This window comes from Mytilus edulis, chromosome 9, assembly GCF_963676685.1.
Source record: "Mytilus edulis chromosome 9, xbMytEdul2.2, whole genome shotgun sequence".
Lineage (NCBI taxonomy): Eukaryota > Metazoa > Mollusca > Bivalvia > Mytilida > Mytilidae > Mytilus > Mytilus edulis.
The window spans coordinates 50,974,790-50,993,632 of NC_092352.1; the positions used below are offsets into that span (position 1 = coordinate 50,974,790).

Below are 18,843 nucleotides of genomic sequence, written 5' to 3' on the forward strand. Positions count from 1 at the left end.
AATCAGTGACGCTCAGATCAAAATAGTTGTAAAGCCAAACAAGTACAAAGTTGAAGAGCATTGAGGACCCAAAATTTCAAAAAGTTGTGTCAAATACGGCTAAGGTAATCTGTTCCTGGGATAAGAAAATTTTTAGTTTTTCAAAAAATTCAAAGTTTTGTAACAGAAAATTTATAAAAATTATCACAAATTTGATATTCATGTCAACACTTGTACAAATATTAATAAGTTATAATCTAATAAATTTGTAGTTATAATCTAATAAATTTGTTCTTTTAAATGCAAATTCACATTAGTTACAATGTATCTGCATTCCTGCATCAAATTTTGCTAACTTGAATGAAATCTGGACCTTTGATTCTATGTTTTTTTGCAATCTAAGATGGCAAAAGACACCCATACCACCTTGAACGTATTTATTTATAGTGGATTGGGAAACAAGCTATTGCAAAATAAATTATTCCCTTTCCACTTTGCCGGTGCGAGTGCTTATCAAAGGTACCAGGATTATATTTAGTACGCCAGACGCGTGTTTCGTCTACTTAAGACTCACCAGTGACTCTCATATCAAAATATTTATAAAGCCAAACAAGAACAAAGTTGAAGAGCATTGAGGAACCAAAATTCCAAAAAGTTGTGCCAAATACTGCTAACGAAATCTATGCCAGAGATAAGAAAACCTTAGTTTTTCGAAAAATTCAAAGTTTTGTAAACAGGAAATTTATAAAAATGACCACATTATTGATTGATATTCAAAAACAGGTACATTTGAATATAGGTATACATATGTATATCAATTTGGAAATGCTTTAAGCCTCGGTCACACCTTACCGGATAGCACGAACGGACGCTTAACGGATAAAAATAAAAGTTGTCCGTTGACAAAATTGTTATCCGTTGATGTACTGACCGAATAAAACGGACGTGTAACGGATGCCTTACGAACACACACCGGATATGCAACGTACGAGAAACGGAAACGTACCGGACAGAACGGATGTCGAACGGACATCCAACGGACGAGTACAGCATAAAATGGACACCTAACGGAAGCGTACCGGATAAAACGGATTAAAAATATAATATACGGAAAAATTAAAAGCGACAATAATATTACATGCACATCGCATAAATATTCAAAATGTTTAGGTGTAACTGGTTTTGGTTTATTCTTCAAAATACCGCAAAAGGTCAGTGTCTGACCTGAAGAAAAGCTGCTTGATTGTGAAGAATCGCCCTTACTCTTAGGTCGATTATGAATAATAAAAATTCATGAACCTTAAGAAATCTGACTTACCAATAATTGGCATTTCTGACGCCAAATTTTCAATTGGCATTTATCCGTTTCAGATCCGTTCATCATCCGTTATACGTCCGGTAAAGTCTGTTTCTCATTCGTTAAACATCCGTTTTATCCGTTAAACGTCCGGTAGAAGTCCTTTGGTGAATTTATCTTCAAGACCTCCAACGGATGTATAACGGACACGTAACGGATACAAAACGGAAACGAAACGGACGAGTACCGTACAAAACGGACGCCTAACGGACGTTCAACGGACATTTTATCCGTTGGACGTCCGTTCAAAGTTTTGAACATGCTCAAAATTTTCCACCAGACAGAACGGACGTCGACGGAGAAAACGTACGCTTAACGGACATGCAACGGATATGGACGGACGTCTAACGGATAACAACGGACGTCTAACGGACATGAACGGATTGAAAAAAAAGTTATCCGTTAGGCGTACGTTCGAGCTATCCAGTAAGGTGTGATCGAGGCTTTAATAGTTTCATATCAAATCACTCAACATTCGAGGTTTTAAGCCTATCCATCAGAGGCACTTGTTCAAGAATTGTTTCCCTTTATACCTTGTGTTATACATGTATTATTAAAGTTATATAGGGGATAAAAATTCCGAAACAAGTGCCTGTGCGTATCTTTCAAACCATATTCAGAACCTTCGTTCCTTAATGCTTAATATATATGATTTTTGTATTAGACGTATAGACGTATAATTTTTCATTCACACATGGTGTCTGACCATTTAAAGATAGTTTTGTCATTCTTAAATATTCAATTGCAAATGGTACATGTTATGTATGTAATATCTATCATGATTTATGAAATGTGTACGTAAATGACTTACCTTTTACAGCCACTGTTTATTATTTATTAATAGAGCAATCTGTTATTCCCATGAGAAAAATTACCATACTTGGTAATGATTGCAAATCAATATCAACAAGTTTCAAATTTCATCAGTTATCATAACAAGAGATATATTTTAAACTGTATCACTTACCATGTGGTCACGACATCAGGATACAAGTTTTTTATACGTTCTAAAAATTGTCGATGATCTACATTATGCCCTTGAACAGCTAACATAAAATATATTGGGTAGATTTTATTCAATAAATTATAAATGATTTTGTTCGATTAGTTGAATGGTCTGCCGAGAATTGATTTTTGAATTATATTTCAAATTGATGTAGGACATTTTTCCTGTTTAATCGAATTAAAAAAAAAAAAGAATATCAAAAACCATACTGTTTTAAAAGTACTTTTAGTATACCAGTTCTTTTGATGAAGGTTAAACGTTAGCATGAAGATATGTGGTGGATTATCTGAATTACTACAATGTTAAACGTAATTAATGTATTTTTTTTTTGTAATGTAACTGATATGTTACACTTGACCCCCCCCCCCAAAAAAAAAAACAACAACATTTCGTCCTGTGAGTGTATTACTGTTCACAAAAAACGAAGGAAAGAATAAATACTACATTTGACTTAGGGATTAGGGCGTGTTTGGTATTTTTCAAAGAATTGTTCATTATCATTTTTTTTATTTTTTTATTGGAATCGGAAAAACCTTTACCCGTTCCTACCTTCGACATCTCTTTCAATTGAAACTTCTCTGTTCATAAAAAAGAAATACCAATCATTTCATATAATTGTTTCATTTAATTATGATACAAAAAAGTCGCCACGAAAATTAATGAATCGATGTTAACAAATAAAATATTACATACTTATTGACTATATCATTATCATTATGAAAAAAGTTATGACACGTCAATTTGTACACATATATAGTTACATACTTGTTTGCACATCGTGTTGGTCACTCGAGTGCTATACATAATAGTAATTTATAAAATCTATGGTATTGTTGAGATTCCAATAATCGATTGTTAGAGAACAATAAAATAAAGTGCTTCATCCAGTTGATTGAGAATTCAGTCCGTTCATTGCGCTTGCATTAAGTTATATACGAGAAAAGTCCGTTGATCGAGTAGGTACACAGGTACAGTGGAGATAACTTCTAACCTCTCATTAGAACTGTCAGAATATTCTGTCATAGAACTGTTCTACCTGTCCTAGAACAGTTCTACCTAGAACAGTTCTACCCAAGAACTGTTCTAAGTAGAACTGTCAGAATCAGTTCTAGGTAGAACTGACTAAATCAGTTCTAGGTAGAACTGTCAGGATCAGTTCTAGGGTAGAACTGTCTAAATCAGTTCTAGGTAGAACTGTCCAAATAACTTCTAACCGTAGAACTGTCAGCAGAACTGACTAAATCAGTCAGGACTGTAGAACAGTTCTAAATGACGTCACTGCAGTAAGGGCACTTTAGAATTTAGAAGAAATAAATCACTTCCAATTACTTTGCTACGCATTAAATAGTAGATTTTCTATATTTTTTACTGATCAAACGACTTTTATTACGTTACATGTACAAATATCGAAGTGAATAGAAGGTTACCCAACTCATCGGAGAAATATTTTTATAAGATTGCATACGGAAACATCATTGTTGACGTTTCTTCGTTCTCCGTTTTTAACGGTCTCTTCCTAAATAAAACTCGGCATTTAATTCATGGAATTTTAATCGTAATTTACCTTGTTTGCCTTGGATTTACATTCATTTAAGATTCTGTTTTGACAAATGTTCAAACGCAAATTGTACAGTGGATGAATTATGGGACATTAATGAAAAAAAAGTGTTGTACAACGTAAAAAAACTTTATATACATTTGCACCATCTCGTCAATCTAGCCAGACTTATCCATAACGATTATAAATGATATCTGGGAGTCTGCAACTCAGAAAAATATACTGGATCTGAACATGAATGAAACATTTGCCCCTGGACGTTCGGCTACAGACAAAATCATGCATTTTTCTTTGCCTTCTTCAAATTATATTAACAGTATACTATTCAAAGAAGAGAACTTCCCATACATGTACTTTTTATTTTATTTTTAAAATAAAGTATATGAATCAGTCATGTGAGTGTAGGATGATGCCATTAAATAGTTTTGTTTTAAAAAAAAACCCATCACAAACTACTGATTTAAACATGTTAAAACGTCACTTTAGCATGTTTAATGACGGTTCATTATATATGGATACAGAGAGGAAATAACAGCGCGCTAAATTCTTAGATATGGTATAAATACACCTTGTCGCTATTTGTCTGCCATTACTGGATATCACACAGGTTCCCGTAAAATTTTGACGTCATAAAACAAAATATCTAACGCCACAATGGAAAAGTCATTGTTGTATGCTTCAAAAGTTCAAGAGGCCGGGTCAGCCAGGATTAGCGATAAGGTGTGTTTCAAAGTTGGTGTCATTTTTATCATACGATCCGTCCTCACATAGAAATAATATTGGTTTACCACGTTTACAATGAGGCCATATACATGTATATTTACATGATAAAGTGTAAATAAGTTCAGTTTTAGTTGATGCGGTCAAATAATTTTGTTAGAACAACTCTCACTCAGTCTGATATATCGAAACCACTGAAATTTGTTTACAATTCAATATTTTGAATAAAAAAAGGACTTGAATGACTTGCTGATATTCTAAATTGATGTGGATTTTTTTTTGTAGCCAATGTGTTCCAATATTCATTGATATTGCTGTCATTTGAATTATACAATCCATCGTAATATGTATTACTATAAGTTATTTAGTATGCGGCTATATATATATATATTAAGATTTACATAACAAAGTGTAATTATGGTCAGTTTTGGTTGATAGTGTCACATATGGTCAGTTTTGGTTGATGCTGTCAAATATGGTCAGTATGGTTGATGCGGACAAATAATTTTGTTATATTCATGAGTCAGTATGAGATATCAAAACTACTGAAATTAGTTTACGATTCAAAATTTTGATGAAAAAGAGGACATGCTGACACTATAAACATGATAAACTGATGTGAGCATAATTTTATTTTCCAATAATGCTTTCATTTATATTAAACAATCCATCCTGACATAAAAATATACGTGATTTACTTTGCGGCTATTAAGATTGACATCATGTACATAATAAAGTGCAAATATGGTCAGTTTTGGTTGATGCGGACAAATTATTTTGTTATACCAGTCAGTCTGAGGTATGAAAACTACTGATAAATTGTTTATGATGCAATATTTTGAATAAAAAGAGGACATGCTGGCATTCTAAATTGATGCAAATGAAATTAGGTAGCATTGTGTTCCAATATTTCTTTCATTTGTACTTTCATGATTTTACAATCCATCCTTACATTTGTACATAAATATATTACAGATTTACTATGCGACTATAAGAGTTACATAAAAAAAGAGCAAATATCATGAATATGTTCAGTTTTGGTTGATGCGGTCAAATATGGTCAGTTTTGGTTGATGTGGTCAAATATGATCAGTTTTGGTTGATGCTGTCAAATATGGTCAGTTTTGATTGATGCAGACAAATAATTTTGTTACATGATTACATGTTACTGTCAGTCTGAGGTATGAAAACTACTGATATTTGTTTCTGATGCGATATTTTGAATAAAAATAGGAAATACTGGCACTCTCAATTGATGCGAGAAAAAAAATTGTGGTCATTGATTTCCAATATTGTAGTTATTTATATACTACAGTCCCTCTTGACCTAAAATTATAACTGAATTACTGTGCAGCTATTTAGATTTACATAAAAAAAAAAGCAAATATGGTTAAGTTTTGGTTGATGCGGTCAAAGGATTTTATTATACGACTCAGTCTGAAGTATGAAAACTACTGATATTTGTTTATGATTCAATATTTTGAATAAAAAAAGGACATGCTCATTGGCAGATCAAGGGGGGGGGGGTTCAAAAGTTGGAACCCCCTTTTTTTGACGATCAATGCATTTGAATGGGAACATATAGTTGGACCCCCCCCCCCCCCTTTAAAATGGCTGGATCTGCCCCTTCATGCTGGCACTATAAATTGATGCAAACAAAATTGTTTTCCAATATTGCTGTAACTTGTATAGTACAGTCCCTCTTGACCTAAAATTAAAACTGAAGTACCGTGTGCAGCTATATAGATTTGCAGAAAGAAAGAGCAAATAATGTCAGTTTAGATTGATGTGGTCAAAAGATTTTTGTGAAACAGGTCCGTCCGAGGTATGAAAACTACTCGTAAACAGATATTACATTTGGTTAATGAGGTCAGATAATTTTGTTATGTGATAACGAGCCATCCTGACTCCCAGAATAACAAATGTAAAATAATTCAAATAATAACACCCCCCCCCCCCCTCCCCCATAATACTAATTAACGGCCTAATTTATGTCCAAAAAATGAAAGAAAAACAAATATTTTATGTTACACATCAACCAAAGAAAATCACTGAATTACGGGCTCCTGACTTGGAACAGGCACATACATGCAGAATATGGCGGGGTTAAACATGTTCTCTTGCCGATTATAAATCTGAAATAAAACAGGCAAAATAGCAAAACTTTATATAATATTAATCGCTATTTTGCCGAAGCCTTTATATTAAAACAAATATTTCTTAAAACTTATAAATCAATTATAGCCGTAGAATTTATAAATCAATTTTAGCCGTAGAATTTATAAATTAATTATGGCCGTAGAATTTATAAATCAATTCTAGCCGTAGAATTTGAAATCAATTCTAACCGTAGAACTGACCAAAGATTTGGTCAGTTTTAGCTAGAACTGTCTAAAACTGTTCTAGGGTAGAACTGTCAGGATCAGTTCTAGCTAAAACTGTCCAAATCAGTTCTAGGTAGAACTGACCAAATCAGTTCTAGCTAGAACAGTTATAACCTAGAACTGACTAAAAGGTGTCAGGCTGACAGTTCTACATACTGTTCTAGAACAGTTCTCCTGACAGATTCTGACAGAATTTATGAGAGGTTAGAACTGATCTCCACTGTAAGTGGTCCGTTGAGATTAAGTTGTACATACATGTAAATTGTTCGTTTGAATTTTTATGAAACAGGCTCCATACAATGTTGCCTAGTAAAAACAGATGTGATAAGTAGTATCCTCTAACTACACATTCAGCTTTGTAACGGATGTCCTTTCACTGAAAATCAAAGTATATAGACAATAATAGTGCATTGACTTGACATATCAACGATATAAGGATGAGGCTTAGAAACGGGGAAATGCGAGGCTGTGCCGAGCATTTTCCCCGTTTTGGGCCGAATCCTTATATCGTTGATATGTCAAGTCAATGCACTATTATTGTCTTTATACTGCAATCTAAAAATAAAACATTTTCAATTGTTGATTATTGTTTTAATGTTATTTTTTTTTAATTTAAATATTGGGAAAACCCCCCCCCCCTTTAAAAAGGCCTCATATCACACAGACGGAGAAATATAAAACACGATGCAATGTACATCATTACCGCAATCTATGGTGAACGAATTCGTTGCAGACTAAAATATCAACAATAAACATCAAACATAATGATTTATAGGTTGAAAACAAAAAAATATTAAAAAGTGAAATATGTTTTCCCGAAAATTGCAAAAGAAACAAGTTAGAGTCGTTAAACGCATCGTTGTTTACATTGAAAACAAGAACAGGTTGAAGAGGTCGTATGAATAATTAAACATAATTTCGACAATTTCTATTTAAATATTCATGAGGAAAAGTGATATCAGGTCAGTGACTGTATATGACATAGAAATATACGGTCAACGCATTTTGACTGCTCAAATAGAACGCGTGCAGTATAAAAGTGTATATTTTTCTGTCTTTTGATCCAGCTAAATTTACTTGTATCACTGATTTCCCTATAGACATCTTCAGTGTTAGGATGTTTGGTTTAATATTTTCATAGTAAATTAAGTTTCAAAAGAGGGGCGAAAGATACCAGAGGGACATTCAAACTCATAGATCGAAAATAAAGTGACAACGTCATGGCTAAAAAAGAAAAAGACAAACAGAACAGATAGTAGTACGCAAGACCCAACATAGAAAAAAAAAAGACTAAGCAACACGAACCCTTCCAAAAACTGGGGATGAACTCAGGTGCTCCGTAGCAACATTCCAGAAGAACATCCACATATATATATTGCACTGTCTATACCATAATTCCTATAAAAATTGTGTTTCTAACAGAGTTTCCATAAAAGACTACCTGATGCTGTTTATAGTTAGGCAGATCGGCAAAAAATGTGGCTTTGATGAAAAGCCAAACATAAAACGATATGTGAGGAGAGAAAAGAAAATCGTAACTACGGTTCTTGCAGAACAGAACAGAACTCTACAAATAGTGCTCACGTATAGACACTGGCGTTATTTCATGTTTAAGTTAAACTTAACTGGATTGTATACTTCTCGAGTCGAACAGTTTTCTCTGGAATAGAACATCGTAATTAGTTACGGATCTTAAAAAATGCAGTAATACAAGGCTTACCAGATAGGCCATTAACAAGGCAGGTGCTTGCTTCTTTTGTGTAGTGAATATTTCGGTTTTTCAATTCAACAAGTAACCAAAACAATTTGTTTGTATAACGACGATACTTGATCATGTTGAAAACGCTGCACATGCAGGTAGTTCAGGAAGACAAAACATTAGTTGATAAATGTTTGGCAAAATATTCAGATGCAGGGGAGATATTTCATTTTGACAAATTTGAATTTTCCATTTCAAAGTAATTTTATTTAATTTCTATATAATTCTCTAACATTACATGAAACTGAATTAAATCTATCTCATTGTGTATATAGACCTTCTGCTGGATGCTAGGACCAGGTAAGGAAGAGTTACTAAATTTTTAATAGTTCAAAAAAATGTACAGTTAACGTTTGTCGTTTGCGAATGATCCAATTATCCACTTATCTACAGTACTAAACCATTCCAGTTATAAAAAACTTAACATGAAAAACGCGGTTCGTCCCGCGAAACCTGGTGGTTTGACAACATCGGCCGTGGACAAAATTGACAACAACAAGAGTTTAACTCTGGCTAACGAATCGTTCCATAGTACGACAATTTCAATAGTTCAGCATTTTCTTAGTCTAACTTGACAAATTCGTCATAAACTTTTGCTTTGAAAAATATGCATGCGTTTAATACTTACATGTGCATATAATAATAGACGTTTTATGGACATGCACTCTTACCAGAAATACATGTATGACATCCTGGTATAATTACTCAATTTTAGCAACACTATCCTTGCACGGTATAAATAAGTTAACAAAATGATATATAAATTGCTTGAAGTAGATTATAATGAAATTATGAAATATATCTGGACAGCATTCCAAGCATGTAGAGCCAAGTATGGTGTACCATTTGGTTCAAAAGGCATTTTTATCGGTTAACCGCTATTTATATGCCGGTTGTCTGATATTTTTATCGATTAATCGCTATATATATGTCGATTAACCGCTAATTTTATCGATTAACCGTTATTTTTATCGGTTAACCGCTATTTTTTTTATTGTTAATCACTTTTAATTTATTGTCTATTCACAAAACAACTAACTATTAGAAATAAGTAAGTGATTGATGGAGGAAGTTGATCGCTTAACCTGTTAAAACATTATTTGTAATTGCTTACTCTTCCAATGTTAGTCAATTATTCCTACCCAACTTATAGAATTGTTTGACGAACGACCACATGTTTCGAGTGTTGATCACATGGCAATATTATAGCACATAACACTATACTGCTCGTCAGCAATCTTTACTTTATTTGTGACAAAACGTATTGCTTTGTATGAATTAAACACCAAGGAATGAATTCATTTACCTCTCAGCTTCCCCTTTTTTCTTGCCCTCATCTCCTTTTTTATATTTACCCCGTCATAACCACGCGGTAGACGCTGTCCTGGTGGTAGAATTTACAATTTCCTCCTCTTTATTCCTAAATATCATAATTTCTAGATCGATTTGTAAATTATTGTTTGTTTTGTACATTCTTTTCATAAAACATTGGACAAAATATTATGCACTGGTTGTTTTTGGCATTTTAAGCATCTTTATTGCTTCCACAAGAGACCAAATGACACAGAAATTAACAACTATAGGTCAACGTACGGCCTTCAACATTGAGAAAAGCCCATACCGCATAGTCAGGTATAAAAGGCCTTGAAATGACAAATGTAAAGATGGTGTTGGTGTTAATTTTTGTAATGTTATTTGACTTTATTTTTCATGCATTGTATAAATACGGATCATAACGTCGTACTTATTTCACCGACAGTGCATTGGCTGTATAGCCAGTCAAGGTCGTTAAAAACTTCCATATATATTTACTTATTTCGTTTCGTGCGCCTCGCAGCATAATTTATATGAGCGGTTTGTTTGACTTGCTACGTATAGATTTGTTTTATTTCGTGGACATTCAAACTTTATCTAAAAGCAAGATACTATTGTTCTCCAAATTGTTAGCTTACATGTTACGAAGTTAATCCATTTTAATCTTAGCATTGTCTATTTCTTGTTATCATATATATGTTTTTAATTGTATTATTTGTTTATAGGATTACGCGACAAAGGAGTAATTCCAGTAAGACCCCTTTTTGGCCCCAAAATATAGCAGTTTTACGAAATTGTTAATATGTACACCTTTAGCTATTTATTGGAAAGTAGAATACTTCTGTTAGCTAAATATGGGCTGTTTTTGACAATACAATGCACATATATCGGGTACTAGCATCATTAAGTCATGCTAAATTACTGAAATCTTTACAATTGTAGCATTTGAGTTAATTTTTAGACGGTTTCCGTCTTAAATGGAAGTGGCCGCATTTTTGTTCATTCTTAATTTTTAAATGTAAGTTGTATTTGATGATAATATATAACATATATCAAGGTTGAGGATGAACACGGATGCGGCCACTTTCATTTTTGACAAAAACCATCTGAAAAGTGACGTATTATGGCATATTTGATAGATTTTTAATATTTAAGCTTTAATTTGAGCGTCTTTAATGACTGAATCAGTCCAATTTTTTTACATTAACCAATTGAATCTACTAAAGTAGACAATCAAGTGTTTAAAAAGTGTCCAAAATCTTTCATCAGATGAACCTGAAGTTTCAACATTTGAAAGGTTGAAAAATGTGATACATGTATTGTAAAAAAAATTATACATTTTCATGTTTAAGTTTTTGGTGAAGGTAGTTTATGTTGAAGTTGAAGTTTCATTAACTTGAAACTAACTATATATGTTCATTATTCTGTATTTGTTTTTAATTGTATGCAAAATATGGTTTAAACAACAATCTCATGGTTAAAGCCATATGAAACCAGTGAGTGGTGAAAAATAATGTTTATCCAATTCTTGAACCAATGCATGTTTATATCATAAACTTAGTCCTCTGTGCACGATTTTATCATTTTTAACGCAAATATATCGTATAGTCGTCAATTTTTTTTCTCTCTGTCTGTTATGATTTAACAAATATGGCTGCTGCCGAAGTTTACCGATTGTCACCTTATAGTAAACAAATAACAAAAAGCATGGGTATTGAGCACGTGTTTAACATGTACAATCAGATAATTGTTTATTTTAATGACAGATGCATGCGTATTGAGATCACCGGATTTTTACGAGGAGGGTTACGCTCAGGTCACTATGCATACGGCAATAATGTCGGCGAATTGCTTCATGGAAGCAAGCAATTAAAGATAAGTAAACTTCTTCTAAATGTGGACAAATTAAAGAACTTTCCTCAGAAAAAAGTATATGTACATAAGTTGTATAATGCAAACTATCCATTTAGTTATAAAAAACATATGCATATTTGTTTTTTAATTTGAGGTATCTTATGACTTTAACTGAATATTAAAAATGATAGTATGAGTGGCACAAGTGTGTATCATTGAAACACTTTATTGTTTGATTTTTCATTGATCAGCTTTTTGCTTTATATGTATAAATTTGATTTATTGAATGACAATAAGCATAATGGTTAATCAAACTTAAGTAGTTTTACCTTCATATGGAATGGTTTTATCCAAGTGATCATCACTGTCCATTTCTTCTAAAAGTGCATCCAATACATCATCTTCAATTACATCACCTTAATTAAAGAATTAGCACCAAGTCTTCATAAAGAGTGAAAATTGGATATTGCTTCATATCTACCAAAGTTGTTTTATTTCAATATTATAAAAAGGATCCTTTCGCTAATTTGGTTTTACTTTTCAAATTGAATAAAGATAGTTGATATCAAGCAACATATATAATTATAATATTATAATGGATTAGCCTAGAATGCCTGTGACAATAAGATAACAATCAAAAGTAAATGTTCAATAAAAATTTACTTACTTCAAAATCAACATAAAATAATGTGCTCCTCATTGCTATTTATACCACATCTTCTTATTTTAATTTATTCTATGTTTTATATTTAAAAAGATATGATATTATTATTTTCTATAAGATGTAAGAAATAAGTTATACCATTGGTTAATCTGCACTAATTCAATATGTGTCTGTGTGTCATAATAAAATCATATATATAACATACCTCTCTTGCGGTTCCAGATAACCAAAGCTGGACACCAGTTATTTCTTGCAGAAATTTCATCGTGGTTGGTTTTTGGGCAAATAATATTTGCCCAATAACACAGCCAAGGTTGGGCTTTAGTGAAATGTGCCTTCCCCCTTTTTTCTTTGTTAGATCCTCTTGTTTATCCAATGCTGATGATAAAGATGAATAGAGTACTGGGCACAGTAACTTGGTTTCCTCTATAACCTTATCCCATGAAAACTGCATGATTGAGTCTATGCCTTCTTTTGATGTTAATCTCCATACAGATTTAGAACTTGGCCTTACAAAAGTAGAAACTTCTTATCTGACTATGGTCTTCACTTGTGAGTAGAAGGCCTTTTTAGTCGCTGTTGATGTTTTTAACAGGAGGCTAAAATGTATGTTGTACCTACTACTCACCAAGTAAGAAGACGCCAGTTTCTTAATGCCTTTTTATGTCTGAAAGTAAAAAAACAAACTATGTTTCAACTTATCTGATGAACTAGTCCTACTTAAAAGCGATCTCACAAACTCAAGAAAACATTATATCTACAGGTTTTAATACCGAGTGAAAAGGGGTTCTTAACAGATTTTCTTTTTGCTTAATCAAGTTAACAACTTATAAATTTGATATGACAGGACATTGTAGAAAGGTTTTCAATAGATTTAGGGTTTGTTTAAGACAGCTTACACTGTATTATGTACATACATTTTGTAATATTGTCATATCCAAGTTGGTGCAAAGTAACGTTTGGTCTTGGTTGAAGATTTGTATTATTGGCTATCATACTATTTATCATGTGTATCTGCTTTTCAAAGATAAGTGACATATAGTGATTATAATTTCTGTTGTCTTTGATTATGTGTATCGTCAACATCCAGGTCTCTAATATGTTTGTATCTCTATTCCCAACAAGTACATGCATGACATTGGGCACACTTTTTCTGTTTTTCTATTTAATGAAAATAAAAAGTAACCTCAAATGACATACCTTTTTCTGCTTTTCTGTGTTTGAAATTATCTTCCTGGGTGAAAATGCAATCATTTTCTTTGGTGTGTTAACTTTGACTCTCTTGGAACTATTTGTTTCAGTAGATGACGAAAGAAATTCAATATTGTGGCCCAGATAAGTCCCTGAGGTTTTTAATCTCAATTCATTTAGAGATTCTACTTTTTTTTTGTTGCTCTGGTGTTTTGACAATAGCTGGGCACAGTCCAAACACACCAGCATATTGTCAGCAAGTTTTTCTGGAGTACAACCAAAACAAGTGAGCACTTCACGTACAGTTTTATTGTTTCTACTCAACTTAGAATCTATAGATATACGGTTGAACCTTTTTCTTTTAACATAATAGTTGAAAGTATTATTACAAAGGTAGCATTTGTCTGACATGACTATTTCTTTCGTTATTATATAAGATTAAAGTTTGCCGTGAATGGCGTTGTACATTTCATAGTTACGCTTGTTTACATCTACCATTTTAAGATCATGTGATAATTTTACCGAGAAGATCCGAGTAACCGGAAATCAGCGTTGATTGGTCGAGATATTTCAAGATGTCTAACTAGCCATAAAAGTAGAAAGTATTGAATGTTGAAAAAAGTGGATTATCTAGACTCAGAAAGGTCTTTGATCATAGTAAGGCACACGAAAATGTAGAAAAACCGTTTATCTATTAGTGTATTCATGTACGGATGTCTGAAAAGTGGAGAAAAGGCGACAATATGAGCGCAAACAAATTGTCCGCGATCTCCTGTTTTGAATGGGCACTGCTTTCTGTCTCTATATTGCACAATAAAAAAAAAAGAAAATAGCAAAATCAATAAAAAGCAAATGTAAATTAGGAAATATATGCATTATAGGAACAGAAGAATTCGGTCTACATTAACAGTTGCATACAGCAATTTAAATTTAAATTTGAAGATGCATCGGTGGCAAGAGAATTATTTGAAAAGGGTGATTATCTATTTAGATATGATTTGAAAAGTGCATATCATCATATTGAAATAAGAGAGGAGCACAAGCAATATTTAGGTTTCAGTTGGGTTATTGGCGGAGTGGCTAACTATTTTGTTTTCAATGTTCTTCCTTTTGTTATTCCAAGTGCAGGACACATTTTAACAAAAGTTTTGAAAGAGGTGGTTAAGTACTGGAGAAAACAGGGTTTAAGATAATTATGTATCTTGATGATGGTTTGGTAGGAGCTAGTGATTTACTTTCTTCTAAAAGAGCTAGTAATTATATCAGAAAAAGTTTGTCTGATTTTGGTTTTCTTATAGCTGAGGATTAATGTATTTGGTATCCACAACAAAACTTGATTTGGATAGGTTTAGTGTGGGATATGTATTTAGGCAAAATTCAGATTACTCAAGAGCGAGTGGATAGGTTGTTATTAAGTATTGTAAAAATTCTTCACGGTGTCAGTAAAGGGAAAATTTTATACAGAGCAAAACTGGTTGATTGTATTGTCGGACAAATTATTTCAATGCAAGTTGTTTTTGGAAGTCTGGTAAGATTAAGGACCAGGGAATTATACCAGTGTATAGTTCTTAGAGCCAGTTGGAAGTCACTGGTTGCTTTGACATCTCCAGCTGTTGGTGAGCTCAGATTTTGGTCAAATTCAGTAAATGATCTGAATGCAATGGGTGTAAATCTGCACTAGTCAGATTTGAATGATGATAAGGCTTATACAGATGCCTCAGAGATTGGTTTTGGGGGATTTATAGTCCCTGCTATTGATAGCAATATTGCTGAGTCGGTCTGTGACTCTAGTGATGTTCAGATGAACAGTAGTCTGATAACGCCCAGAAATAGTTTGCACACTGTAGTGGGTAGTTGGGCAGATCATGAGAGGATCAAGAGTTCTATATGGCGTGAACTTGAAGCAGTCAATAGAACAGTTAAAAGTTCTTTGCACTTGCTTTAAAACCAGACATTACAAATTAATACAGATAATAAAAATGTTACTAGCATAGTAAAAAAACGGTAGTAGGAAAACAGACCTTCAAGTTTTAGCATGTGAATTGCACACATTATACCTTGAAAATAGTTGCAAAATTACGACCCAATGGATACCTAGAGACCAAAATCAGGTGGCAGACAATCTGAGTAGATACTCTGATTGTGATGACTGGGGTATCAGTACTGAAGTCTTTTTAAATAGCTTAGATAATATATGGGGTATTCATACAGTGGACAGATTTGCCACAGACTATAACACTAAATGTACAAGATTTAATTCCAAATTTTGGTGTATTTGTACAGAGGCAGTAGATACTTTTAAACAAAATTGGAAACGCGAAAACAATTGGGTCGTCCCACCGCCTAATTTGGTTTGTAAAGTTAGTAGAAAATTTTTGGAAGACGACGCAAACGGTACTTTGGTATTTCCTTTTTGGAAATCTGCACCTTATTGGGTGTTATTGTGTGAATCAAACGGGAATTTGAAACGTTTTATAAACAACAAAAAATTCTTGACAGAAGAGAATTCTGTTAAGATAAGATAAATACGTTTATTGCAATAAGCACAATTATGCTATAGCACATTTAAATAACAACATTATCATGTGTAAGCAACATGAAATTTATATTAATACATAGGTATACAAATCTGCAGAGAACATAATTAACAATATGAACATTTTGTTAATAAAAAAGACAATTAGGTGCATATATATAACTACGTTAATATGAAAGTTCTGAGTTTCTGTTATTACAGGGAGAGGTAATAATGGTTTATTTGGGAAACAAGGAACATTAACGATGCTTGCATTTAAGATAAGATTTGATTGATGTGGGTTTTTTTTTATCTTTGGAGCAGGCTTAAACATCGAGCAGGTTGTGCACGAAGCTGTGGAGGACAGTGGAATTGAAGAGGAACATTCGTTACATAATTTAGTGAAGAGTTTATCTACACGGTTACTAGATGCCAGAAGTGAAAGTACTGATAAAAAATATAATTACGGTTTTATGAAATGGAAAAGATTGTGTATAGAGCATAGTTTGCTTTCTTTGCCTGCATCTCCAATTCATATATAGCTTTATATTTTGTATTTATTAGATAATGGTGGTACATTTAGTACTGTTAACACTGCTTTTTACTACGTTAAGTGGGCAAACGAAATTTATGGTCAGTTACATCCAACTAGCAACACATTTGTGCAAAATTTACTCGAGTCTGCTAAGCGAACTGCAAAAAACCCTGTCAACAAGAAAGATCCAGTATCTAAAGATATTTTAATTGATTTATGTAGTATGTATCAATATTCCAATGATTTAACAGTTGTACGAGATCTTGTCATGATTTTGTTAAGTTTTAGTGCTTTTCTACGTTTTAGTGAATTGAGTCAATAGAAATGCAATGATGTCACAATTAAAGAAGTTTTTTTGGTACTTAAAATTAGGAAGAGTAAGACCGACCAGTATAGAGCTGTAGATGAGGTGTTGGTATTCAAGGGGGCAGTCTTTAGCTTGTCCTTATTCTATGTTCTAAAGATATCTTGGTTTGGCGAATGTTGAAATATCCACAGACATGTATTTATTTCGTCCTTTGTATAGATCTAAAGATAAATGTGGTTTGATTAAGGTTAATAGGCCTATAAATAAGGCAACAGTAGTATACCGCTGTTCAAAACTCATAAATCCATGGACAAAAAACAAAATCGGGATAACAAACTAAAACCGAGGGAAACGCATTAAATATAAGAGGAGAACAACAAAGATAGAGTATAGAGAAAAAAACTGACAAATTATTTAATCACAGTAATGTACGAAACAAACTTCAAATAAATGAAAGCTGAACAGCGGACAAAAAATTCTATAAGTTATACTACTGCAAGAGAATGTATGATAAAGCGTTTGAAAATGATCGCTCCAGAGCTTAATCTCGGTTTACATTCTTTACGGTCAGAGGGTGCAGGTGTTAATGACAGGTGTTGGAAAAGACACGGAAGGTGGAAGAGTGATTCAAGTAAGGATGGTTATGTAGCAGATTCTGTTGCTAACCGATTACAAGTTTCAGAGCATTTGGGTTTATAAATTTTCATTGTGTTCAAATTTTTTGTCCGCTGTTCAGGTTTCATTTATTTGAAGTTTGTTTCGTACATTACTGTGATTAAATAATTTGTCAGTTTTTTTCTCTATACTCTATCTTTGTTGTTCTATATACGCATCGAGCTAGTCAACAAAATTGAGTTTGTAGTTGAGTTTTTTTTTTTCTTAGATGCTAACGCACATGAGTATAAAGAAGACTAGATAATTCCCGCGGAACGCAGTAAAACGTGAATTTATTGTCTTCTCGGTAAGGTATTTCCGAGGCGTATGAATTTTTGGCGCCGAAATTGTAGTGGTAAATAGATAGTTATATGAGTATCACTTCTAGCCTTGCGTTCGTACTGTGTACATCAATTTTTTTCATAAGCATAAAGAATGCTCAATTTGACAATTGTTAATGGTCTGTTATATATAATTTATATATATATGGTATGGCTATATAACCGTATTCGGATTTGGATTATATGTTGTGTCTTATAAATTTTTTATAGCTTTGTCTTCGGACTAAAACTCCCTTGTATTTATCTTGATTCAGCATTTTTTGTACATGCACATTTATGTTTTATAAGTGCGGCCAAACACTTGAGTTTCGCATGGCATTGACAAAAGGACGCAGGTTTCCAAATTGGTTTTTCCTGATCGGCCACGAAACAGTATTTTGTGTGTTTTGAATATTGATAATTTGGAAGATGATGGCAAATAGTATTTTGTATATACGTTATGTTGTTATAATAATGATGTATTGTAATAAAAGCGGCAGCTCAGAAAAGATTTACGCAGCGAGGTAGTCAACAAACTTAAGTTTGTAGTTGAGTTATTTTTCTTAGATGCTAAGATACATGAGTATAGAGAAGACAGTGTTTTCTTAACGAGCAACCGTGTACATTTGTAACAGAGAGGCGAAAGATACCAAAGGGACATTCAATTGTAAGTGTTGTTTGATCGGGTTCTAATTGATAATCGATAGTATTTAATATTATAATTAT

At 32.8% G+C, this 18,843-nt stretch overlaps 1 protein-coding gene across 2 annotated transcripts in view; it reads right to left on the minus strand.

Moving 5' to 3' along the window:
* The window catches only part of LOC139488547 (galactoside alpha-(1,2)-fucosyltransferase 1-like), a 29,035-nt gene extending 26,689 nt beyond the window's left edge, over nt 1–2,346 (minus strand). Inside the window, exon 1 of one of the 2 annotated variants that reach the window (XM_071274262.1) lies at nt 2,304–2,346. The gene's annotated coding sequence lies outside the window, so the exon portion shown is untranslated. Of the gene's footprint in view, nt 1–2,147 lie in introns of both variants that reach the window. The other variant, XM_071274260.1, reaches the window with a different exon arrangement.
* Nucleotides 2,347–18,843: the final 16,497 nt, after the last annotated feature.